This window comes from Anomalospiza imberbis, chromosome Z (genome assembly GCF_031753505.1).
Source record: "Anomalospiza imberbis isolate Cuckoo-Finch-1a 21T00152 chromosome Z, ASM3175350v1, whole genome shotgun sequence".
Taxonomy (NCBI): domain Eukaryota; kingdom Metazoa; phylum Chordata; class Aves; order Passeriformes; family Viduidae; genus Anomalospiza; species Anomalospiza imberbis.
In genome coordinates this window covers 60,435,942-60,448,295 of record NC_089721.1, presented here as the reverse complement: position 1 = coordinate 60,448,295, position 12,354 = coordinate 60,435,942, and positions in this window count along the sequence as shown.

Genomic DNA, 12,354 nt, shown 5'->3' with positions numbered 1-12,354 from the left:
TATACCTGTTCTATTTAATAATGACCACTCTTGAATTTAGAAACACTGTCACATTCACATTGTATCATTCTGAGTACCCTGACCTATAAATCATAATTCTGCCATTTGTCTGACAGTTTATACAGGATTTTTAATTATTTAAATTCCTATTCTTAATCCATTAGGCAACAAAACATATACCAGTTCTTTTGGGAAGACGGTATCAGCTTCCGCTGTTAGAAGCAGTTTTTGAACCAAATCTATATATGGGTCTCATAGCTCTCTATTTGGTGGAAAAAACTCCAGTATGTGTTCATAAATTAAAATTAGTTATACCAACTAAGCTTCTGTAGCAATAAGGTGAAGTACTAGCAAAAAAAGGAGAACCCTTCCCACAGAAAATAGGGAAGATAAATAACACAATATTTAATAAACTTTGTTCCTCTGGGCTTGCAACAAGGATTTAATAACATCTAGTACTAAGATAATGAAGTAAAATCATTCAAATTGTAACGCATTTCCTCATGTTTAAGTCTCATTTAGTTACATATATATATATATACTTATATATATATATATATATATATATATATATATATAAAATATATATAAGGAGTTTAATGGTCAAATTAGAAACATACTGAGAAGAATAAGCTTCTTTATGTAGAAATCAGTGAAAATTGTCTTTAGAACGATCAGCTTGAAGTATTAATAAACACTTTAATCTGATTGTAAGCATCTATTTTGAATTTAAATAGAATTCCTAGTCTGCAATTCAATGGACTAGAATGGTGCAGAATTTTAAAAAATACATTATATTTCTGGGTATGAAATTTAGGAAATGCATTTTTCCTGTGTAGGTATTCTTTTACGAAATAGCTGAGAAAGTTGGTGCATAACTAGAAAGTTGGTGCAGAATACCAGAACTAAATTCTGGAGTGAGCCATGTAAATAAAATCATAATCCCAAATATTCCATGGAAATGTGTCCTAGGAACAAAGAAAAAAGAGGAAAAAACAGGATGAGGCTTCTAAAAAGTTCTCTGAAGGATGCCTATTTTTTCTTCTTTCTCTTCTCTCTACAGCATAAAGAGATAAATACTCTAATGGTAATAATCCTTGAGTTGCAGCCATGAACAAAAGCACAGGGATCAGGAAAAAACAGGGATGAAATTGTTCAAGCACTGGCTAGTCCAATCTTGTCCAAACCTCCTGGTATGACAGGTTCACTTTCATCCTTCCTGGTGCTGCTGTTGTATATTGTGAACCTTCTTGACTGAAAAAAATGAAAATGGGTTTTCTCTTCAATAAACTTACTCCTAACAAAAGTGCACTTGTGGTGATCCTGATCTATCTTATTTAATGAAATAGTATCTATACTTATAGCATAAAAAGTTAAAGTTTCTAATACTCAAGAATTTTTTTGTACTATGAATGTTAAAAGGAGAAGAAATCCCAATCATAAATCATGGTTAATCAATAGAAGTTGCTGTATAAAGCATCCTTGAGCACGAATGGTCATTTGTGCTTTGAACATCTTCACAAAGACATTTTGACTGGTGAATAGAAAGCATATATTATTAAGCAAAACACTTTTTTTTTTCCTTTAAGCTAAAGTTCTTTTGCTAAGTATAGACAGGTGCTACACAGCATAAATATTAGGAGTTATAACTCAAGTGCTTAAAGAATTAAGGTCCCCATACAGTAATCATTGTAAAGACTGATGCTAAAAAAACATTCTGCTGGGACAAATTGCATTGCTAGCAGACTCTTGCCAGGTGCCCCATGCTGGCCAGTGCTGCAAACCACTGTATATGAAGAGATGCCAGAGCAGGTGGGTGGGATAAACCATTTAAACCAATAAATTAAATTGTGTTGGCTTCTGCTACCTTGCTGGCCTTGCAGGTGCAGGGTGGAGCACTTTGTCATCAGCAGAACACAATTCAGAAAAGCATCAGGACAGAATCCCAGGTTGTGATAAATTCAGCTGGTTAAGCACCTACTTTCAGGATTTCCTCTGGCTCCCTAACCAGAAAAAAACCTCTTGCACTTCAGAAAATGTTTCTTGGAAAAATGAAGTGCATGAAGATTGAGTTCAACTTGGGTTCAGCTCCTTCTCTAGCTGAGCTCTTCCCATTTCTCCTCTTTTTTAGAAGCTAGTTTGATGGGCCCTCCACCTGTATGGGAACAGGGAAGAGGGATTAAGACAAGCCAGTGGAACTATTCTCACCAAGTTCACTGAGACTGGATGGTGACAAACACCAAGCCTCTTCAATACATCAGTGTAAGGCAGGCAAATCTTTTCACTGGCCCCTCTTATAGGTGATCATATAACCAGCTGTGAGATTTATGCTATTTAAGTGATGTGAATGTTAAAATTTTCTTTCAGAATATAAAATGTGATAAAATGTAAGGAATGTAAAATATAAGCTGTTCACCAGAAACCAGGTATTCCCCTAGTGGAACAAACGTTGCATATTGTTGCTATGATACCTGATCAGGAAAATTTATTTGAGCAGTAGAGATGATTTTTCTAATCACTTAAGACTTCCAAATCCTTTTAGAAATACTGCTTTATGTTTCCAAATAGGCATTGCAGTAATATTGTGCACTTGATACATAAGCAAGGCCAATACACTCACTCTCGTGTCATGTTTTTCTCAAAAACACTTGCCCCCATTTGCCTATAGGAATACTATTATTGATGACTATAATTCTGAGAGCATTTAATTTGTTTCTGTTTTGTAGTATGTTTGAAAGGATGTTATCTAGACATTGTTTTCTGCGTAGAACATGATGAAAAGCATTGTGACTAATAATTATTAGACTGCATTATACCCAGCTACCCAGCTGAGTGATTACACTGTTAATAATTGTTAATAATTTTCATTAAATCCTTATGTTAGAAATGTTTACTACATTGTAGTGAAAATCTTAATTGCCCTGAAGTGTATGGTTTCTTTTTCTGTAAGAGATGTCTCAATATTTTGGAAATCTCTTATGATGGCTCTGAAACAGCTGAAAAGCAAATCAGAGAGTGGAAGTAACTGTTGTATTACTCTGCTCTTACACAAATCTTTCTGCTGCTTATAATTTGAAATCGTTGACTTAGCAACTTGTATGTCCATCATACACCAAGAGTTCTTTCACCCAGTCCATATAACAAGTGCAGGAAGAGTTCAGTCTACAGCTTTGATATTACACAAATCCTTTAGCTTGTACTTTGCAGTGAATCACCAAATGTTCCAAGCTAATTTTAGAAAGGTGAGCTTGCACGGGGTCCATAAGTTGTTGCTGAAAATGCAAGATGAGTGTTTCCATACAAAACTATAAATGAATTCCAGCATATTTTATGGAGGTCAATGCACTTGCACCATTAGTTTATGTCTGTGGAAAGCAAAGGTTCTGAAGATGACTCAGAACAATGACAATGTGCATTTAGATGCTGAGGTGTGAATGCAGACACCTGAATCAAAGCTCTCAATCACCCTTCAGATGCCCTTGATAAAGGAAAGCAGGGATCCACATTTAACTAGAAATATGCTTGTGCTCTGGTATCTAGACCTCCTCAATCTCAAAGCTACTTTTAGCAAACCTGCTTGTAAGCAACAAAACCATCAAAATTTCATTACATCCATGCTATTGGTAAGAAGTGTAGAGAAGATGTGCTGGTAGTGTTTCTTAGAATAGAGCAGTTCGAGAATAAATTAACTGATACTGAGAGCTTAAACCTTCTTTCAATCAGTAAACAAAAGTAACTTTGCAGTTGTAGCCTTTTTACTAAAGTCAGATCTAACTAATTCTGTTTTGAGTATAGGCAGCATGGTTTTGGGGGGTTTTTTTGGTCAGTCAGTCTGTATCAGACTACTCCAGATCTGTACATCAGGAGGCGTCCATCCCCATTAAAGCTTCACGATGGGTCACTACGGCAGACTTTTTCAGAGTTACCTTCTCTATGCCAAGTACAAACAGAGAAGTGCACAATTCCTGTATTGGTGGTACCAATATCGAGAACAGGACGTGCCCTGGCTTGTCTGGCCCCTGGTGCTGGACCAAATGGTGGCATCTATGGTGTTTCACCCCAGAGACACCTTTGGATAGCTGGATGTTGCAGCTGGGCGTGTGGAGACAAGTCCAGGCATGCTGGAGCTCAGGTGGCAGCGGGATGGAGCCTCCTCTCGCCGAGGGTCCGCTCCTCAGGTTTCCCGCTGTCGGAGAATCCTTTAAGACTATGGTGAAAGAAAGGAGTGGGTTCTGATGGAGGGTTTAATCCAGAGCTTTTATTCTGGCCCGCAGGCCTCTGAATGTAGCAACAGCTCCAAGCAGAACTCTGAATCCTGTCACTGCTCCATCAGTACTCCCCAGACCGCGTGGCTCCCCTCTCTTTTACCTGGGGGAGGGGAGGGGGGAAGGGATAGGGAGCCCACCGACCAGGTACCAGAGAGGACGTCTCAGGGGACAAAGGACACCTGGATGGCCCAATGCCCCCCCGGGGGTGGAGGGCATCTTTTGAATCTGCCCAATCACTTGACGCCCTTCTGGAATTCCAGGAGTGACAGACAGTGCTCAACAGGGGTCAGGGTGGGGAAAGGAGGAGTGATTGACACACCTGGGAGGACAACTTCAGGGGAGAAACCGGGGTTCTGGGGTAAGCCATGAAGGCACACCGCAACACTCCTGCACTGCAGTCAGAAAAGAATATATGTGTTCTACTTCTCTGTATGTTGTGGAGAGAATAATTCCCTGACATCTACCACTAGTATTCACTAGCCTTACTTCTGAAACTATTTCATAAACTCAGAGAACATCTATAAACGATAGCTGAATGGAAAAACAGATTTAATTTCAGATCATCACTTTTTAAACTTGTATAATTTCTTGTTGCATTTTCATATCAGGACACTTTCATTTGTACTTCTTGGAAGTTTTACAGAAACTTGGTGATATTGGTGTTGAGCTTGGCTATGAATAAACTGATTTAGACAACGGTGCTTGTGCCTCTTTTGATGGGTGCCATGTTTTATGAGCACAGTGAACCACTGCTAAATATTCAGTAGATGTGCCTTGTACTTCAAATATTCACTGTGCAATGGATAAGTACTACTGTGTCAGGTGTCTGCTGTGTAATGAACAAAGTTCCTGATACTCCTGGGCAGGGCCTTCCTAGTTCCCATGGCAACACTGAAACAACTACTAACTCTAGCTAAGTACCGATATTGAAATGTTAATTAGCTAATTGCTCTGTTTGTTTTCTCTGAACTACCTGGAGATAACCAACCTCCCACCCCCCCATGCTGCCATTCTGGGACTAAAATGCAAATAAAAAAACCCCTGGGATCAAGGGAGTGTTTTTAGGAGATAAAGACGCCCCTATGAAGAATTAAACACAGTAGAAGTGGCTAGACAAATGCCCTAGCTGAGGAAGAGGGAAACACATTCTCTAATCAACTTTTGCCCATCACCATCACCTAAAAGACTAGACTAGAGTAGGGTGTGGGAAGCGGAGACGGAAAGACAGAACTTCCGGAGGCTGCCACAAGGGAAGGAGAGGGGACAGCTGCTGCTCTGGACTTCAGCAACAGACTCTGCACGCCTCCTTCCCTTTCAGCTACCTGGTAAAACTGCAACAGCGGGGTTGAGCTCTGTGTCAGGCCCCCTGCCCAGCTGATCTTTTCAATAAAGAGATGAACATTAATGAAGGCATTAGCCCTGCTCATTTCATGCTGCAATTTTATATGCAGCCTCAAGCTACTATGGGGCTCTGACAGGGATTTCCTCCTGATGCAGAGGAAAACACCAGGAAGCACACCAGTGATTCTTACCATAAGTATGTGTACATGTTGCACTTCTGGGAAGGGGCAATAAAATATTTGCCTTCTGTCTGTTAAAAGTGGTGAACACTATGGCAAAATTATGCCTATGTTGAAGACTAATCCCTGAATGGCTGTTTCTGCCACTGGACAAATTCCTTGTTTCCATTTATTTTTCTTTTAGGGAACTCCATGACACAGACTTCAGTTGTGTCACCTGGAAAACCCTATCACAGTGGAGAAGTAATCCACAACATATCTGAGTGGAGAACTGATTGTCATCTTGCTAAGAAGACACTACTAGAATGTGGTAGAAAATGAGCTACAAAAAGCTGGAACTATTTTTTGATGGTTGGTCAATGAGATAAAAGCCAAGCTCTTTTGTTGTGTCCATGGGAATGACAAAAGCTACTATATTATAGTATTTTTACATCAAAATCATCAAAATTACACATTTAATTGCTGTCTAACTGTAAACAGTACCTCTGTTTCCATCTTTTAACAGCCATGGAAGAAGAGCATGGACACGTGTGGTTAATTTTTTGCCTTATCCAGATTTGGAAGACCAGTTGGTTTTTATGTCAGATGGTCTTCATGCATCCCCAGGAACTGTGGAAATGACATTTCTCCTTACGAACACATATCTTTCTCTCTCTCACCACTGAATTCTGACAATTTCGTAGGAATCTTTAGTGTTTTGCAGATGCTTGTCTTTGACCCTTCAAAAGCCTAAATTTTTGCTTGGCCATCCTGCTCATTGTATAAATCTAGCTGCTTTTTGCTATTGAAAATCTCCCTCAAATACTAAAATATCAAAAGCTGAGATTATTATATTGTTGCATAAAAAGCATGGTATTATTCTGTGGAAGCAATTACAAAAAACCAACTATGAGTAAGGCACAAGTGATCCAATTCTGATTTTGTGACAATGCTTTTAAGTCTTGGTTTTAGAACTCAGGGGGAACTCTCAAAAAAGGTAATGCTGTTTTTTTGAGTATGTAAGAAGAGATGGAGAACATCTATAGCAGTTTTCTAAACAGGTTTCTGCTCTGTCAGCCAGTGCAGCATATCCTCTGAAGCCTTTAGGAAGCTTTGTACAAGATTCACCTCAGGATAGCCATTCTAGATGGCATATGCTGAAGCTAACCTTTCTCAGCTTTTAACTAGGAGACCTGTCCAGAGATATTAAAGAAAAGGTTGGCCCAAATTTCCTTTGTATTCCTTTCTCCAAAGGTAATTTGGAATTAAAATCTTAAATTCACACAGCTGACTGAAAAGTCTGTCAGTAGAGACTTTTCCTGGACATCTGGTTGCAATCTGCTGCTATTCTTCAAGACAAAGATTTCTGGGCAATGGGGAGAATATGCTGAAACACAGTCCTTGTGGAATATGTGGTAGTCAGCACCTCCACAGCATGAGAATTCCAGGTCATTGCACTGCACCTGTCTCTGAGATAGGGTCATTCCCTTCATCTGTCTGATCTCTCTGGAGCTATTGTTTCCTGTTCCACTTTGAATATCATGTGCTTAATGCCATTTTCTCGGGTGTGTGGTCTAGAATGTTTCTGGCAGCAGTATTCCAATTAAGGCTGAGGACATCTTAACATAATTAGAGAGAACTAAGTCTCTAGGTGTCCTACTCCTTACCACAAACACTACTTGCCTTTAAAAAAAACTCCTGCTGAGAACCTGAATCTCTGGCAGACTTTTCTGCTGACCTTAGATCTTCTGTGGGTAGTATGCTGCGACAGTTAATCCCAGAGCATGTTCATTTTAAATTCAGCAGCAGCAGGAATTTAGTGGAGAGGTTTGCTGGAGTGGTAGTGTTCAGTGGACACATCTTCAAAGAACACCCAAGGGACTTTAACAAACAGGGCATGTCAAATTTTATGTTTGGAGTTGAGCTAGTGCTTGAGATTATGTATTTAGCATAGTCCTAAACCCTCAATTTCTCCTGTTCAGAATCTTATGCACCCAATAACAAATGCAGAAGATTCTTTCTTGTCACTTCCACTTCCTTCTGCTCATTACTGTATGCCTATGCTATATAATAATCGCATAATTTTTCAATAGGATTTTAACATTTGGTTGCCATATGATAAAATTGGAAACTTTCTGAATTGGCAAAAAATGTGTTTCAGCTCTGACTTCCTTGTGAAGTCAAAGTATCTCAGCATTCAGAGTGCTGAGAAAATGCATTATTGAAATACTCAGGTCATATGTGGAGATGTTCAAATTAACCATAAACATGTTTTATATTCTCAGTTCTTTTCAACACATAATATGTGGTCTTTTATTTCCTCAAGTACTGCTAGCTGCAAAGCTGTAGAAATGAAATTCTGTTTAGGAAGGCATAATCAGTTCATAGAAATTTTTGGTCCTCTTAGTTAGACACAGGTCTAGAAGGACATGTCATCATCGCACTATGCATAATTTAAATGTGTTTCAGATGGGCTGAATTTAGCTGTAAACACTCAACTACAGTTTAAGTATACAGTGTTAAAACTGGCAAATTACATTCAGTAAAATTCTCTGAGTTTGTAAAAAAGTCACCAAAAGTCTTTCTGTTCCCTGATTTTGCTTTTCCACAGGGATTTTTGACAGGTTATAAAAACCCCACCAACAATCCAAAACTAAAACCAAACCAAAACAACAATAAAAACCAATTAAACAGCCAAACAAAAACCCCATAGCAACAACAGCACCAACAACAACCCCACTACCAACAACAACAGCAACAGCAGCACCACCTCCAAACTAAACAAACAAAAACCAATGCCCTAAATGGAAACACATTTGTTTGCTACAGAGCTCCAGAACATGGATTTAGTTGTTCATATGTCAAGATGTCTCCTTTTTGTTTCCCCTACATAAAAGGAAAAAGGAAGCCATCACCTGTAATTTTGGATAGTCCTCACGGCCTGACAGACTCTACGGGATGCAAAGGTTAACTATGGATCACTCTTCTATTGACTATGAAGTGAAAAATCTTAGCTTTAGCTTAGCAGTAATTTTTCTTCATACAATCCAACTAATAGTGCTACCCAAATAAAAATGAATTGTTAACAACTAATCATATGCCTTCTCAAAAGATCATAAAAACTAGCGAAAGTTTTTCATCAGAATTATTTCTAATTAGAATTAAATTCAGAATAACATTGGTACATCTATTTTTAGAGTTCTGTGTGGCTTTGACCTTATCTCTTCCTTCATGAACTTATATATTTTATGCTGAGTGGATTCTCGGTTTCTGGTTGGTTTTTCTTGTCTGTGACATTTTAATGATTGTTTTCACTTTTTGATGTTCTTTTCAGTGTCTGTCCTGAGGATATTCTATTAGTTCATGGGATGTTTTTGACTGCAAGTCCTTGGGATAATGACAGCGCTATATGCTGCTTTTGGATGCAGTAGGGTTAGTTTTTTACACTGTCAGGTATGGTGCTGTGTTTTGGATCAGTGCTGAACACATGGTTGATAACGGAGATGTTTTTGTTACTGCTGAGCAGGGCTTACACGGAGCCAAGGTCTTTCCTGCTTTATCCTACTGCCAAGCTGGTGAGGAAACTGGGAGTACATGGGAGGCTGGGGAGAAACCCAAGCTGACCAAAGAGATATTCCAGACCATCTGACATCCTGCTCAGTATTCCAAGCTGCGTGCAAAAAGGAGGAAGGAGGGGACGTTTGGAGTAATGGCATTTGTCCTCCCAAGTCACTGTGAGGTGTGAGGGGGCCCTGCTGTCCTGGAGATGCAAAACACCTGTATACCCATGGGAAATGGTGAATGAGTTCTTTGGGGCTTTTTGCTTGTGTGTGTGTAGCTTCTGCATTCCCTATGCAACTGAATTATTCTCCACCTGTGAGTTTTCCAGCTTTTACCCTTCCAATTGTCTATTCTGCTGGTGGGTCATTGAGAGAGAGTGACTGTGTGTGGTGCTTGGTTGCTGGCTGGGGTTAAACCACAGCACACAGTCACAGGAGAGTCCTCATCTACACAAATGAGTCTATTGGTCCCAGAGACTTGGAAATGCAGAGGAGCTGTGAAGCTGATCTGGAAGTGTAACATTCAGCATACATAACCAGAGCAGGTACCTGCCAATGACAGGCAGATAAGGATTTCTTTGAAATTCCATTTTTCTGTTCAAAACCTTCACTTGTTTAAGCTGGAAAGTGAACATTTGGATGCACAAAAGATGAAATCTAAACCTTTGCTGGGTGAAAGGTTGCATCAGTGTCTACTGACATAGGATCATTGAACCATAGAATCATAGGATCATAGAATGACTTGGTTTGGACGGGACCTTAAAGATCATCTAGTTCCAGCCCTCCCGCAATAGACCAGGTTGCTCAGAGCATCATCCGATCTGGCCTTGAACACTCTCAGGGATAGGTCATCCACAGCTTCTCTGGGAAAGCTGTTCCAGCTGCTCACCACCCTCACAGTAAAGAATTTCTTTCCAACATCTAATTTAATTCTCCTTTTGTAATTTAAAACCCTTCCCCCTTTTCCTACCACAATCTGCCCCACTATAATGCTGTACTTCATAGATTTCAGAAATCTCTGCCTGAAACACCATCAAGACTATATTTTCTCCCCCACAATTTCACAAAACATTATAAGGATTATTTTTTTTTTTCACTTTTCTTTCACTTTTTATGCTTTTTTCTCAATGAAAAATGGTCTTTTCGTTCCTTTTTTTGACAAGAAATTTCTGTGTAAAAAAATCTCCCAGTGTTTTCTGTTGACAAAAATAGCTAAATGTACAGCTTTAACCTTGAGCGATGCAGACAATTAGAGAATGAATGCATGTTTTTTACTAGCATTCAGTTCTTTTTTCCTGCATCCTAATTGTATTGGAGTTTGGGGTTTTGTTTTGTTTTGTTTTGTTTTGTTGGTTTTTTTTTGTTCAACAAATTTTTTCCTTCAGTCAGACAAGTCTATCTGGTCTGTGTCAAACCTATGTTTTACTTGGGAAGGTCTTCATAAGTTCTTTCCACTAAATGAAAATCGACAGGGATAGTGTGTTGACAGCCTGTGTAACAACTCAGAGGCTTCCATTTACAAAATAAATTCTCTATGTGTTGAAGAACTAGTAAACTTTCTTTTCCAAAATTGTACCTGTTACATTATCAAGGTATTCCCAATATTAAAAAAACTGTGCCATGATTAGGACTTTGATTGCTAATAATGATCATGATTATCACCATAAATATTTTTTTTATTCATCCTTAATCAGCTAACAATCCTGATATTTTGCTTTGTCATATGAAATGGGGGTTTTTAAAGTTACTGAGATGACTAGATTCATTTATATGCTAGATATTAACAAGGAGTAATAAATATGCCAATAATTTATCAGGGAAATTGAATTCTCTGTTATTGGAAGTTAAGAAAGCACTTGAGACACAGCCACTCTTGCTCCCATACTGGGAGAGGACAAAGATGGTGTGAATTATTTGTATGATTAAAAGACCTGACAAGGAGTCGGAGATCTGAAGACCATCTGAAATGGTGTCAGGAAGCAGTTGTGATGGAGTTCAGCTTTAACAGCTGCAGTATCAAGCAGAAATCCAAGATGCTCTTCTACTCTCGCCAGTCCGGAGCCCTTCGTATGCTCTAGATTGTTCATCAAGAAAGAAAATGAGGCAACATTCTGAGCACATGCTTTCTTACCTATGCTGAAACTTGCTATGTTGCATGTCCTTTCTCCCTTAGTATCTTTGTCATCAAGGGGAAAATAACCTAGAAACCCTTGTTTAGCATCTAATTCTGAACTGGGTATGTAATTCTGGAAAAACCTTTCAGCCAGAGGATCACTGCTTAGCCCAATCTCTTAACCCAGATGTAACCTCACCAAGTGTTTAACAGAGTTCTAAATTTTTGTTCCAAATTCCGCCAAGAGGAACCTCACAAATGTGAAGGAATTTCAGCCTTCAAACCCTACATATTTTGCCTTTATTTATTTCTGTAGGGATTTCACAGTATTTGGGGATTTCTCAGTATTTGACATCCTTATTGTCTAAAATCCCAGATTAGTGCTGTTCTTCATTAACTTTCTTCTGATTTATAGCATTCTCTTTTCCTAGGCACTTGGTAATTCAGAATAATGGGTTTAGATCATGATCCCCTACTTCTTTATTGTCATCAATACTGAAAAGTTAATTTCAAATGAAAGAAGTATGCAACCTTACTGTAATATAGAAATACTTGATATTCACTGTTGGAAGTTACACAGCTGCATTTCTCATGGTGGCAGATAAATCAGAAAACCTGCAAGACAAAAATGTTCTACCAAAACCAAAAAAAACCCACAGACTTTCATGTGTATATCTGGATATACTGAGATAACTAATGAGTCAAAAGTAAAGATTATGTTTGATTATATGAACTATTGTTTATGTTTGAATTATAAATCAGGGCAGATTCTCATCTTGTTATGCTGAATAGCTTCATAGCAGAAATTTACCATGCCTTCTGGGAAATAAGGTGCTCCTCAGCAAGATAAAGTGCACAAGGACCTTTACTATCATGTTCTGTGTAACCAGGGGACAGTAAGGTCACCACTCCTT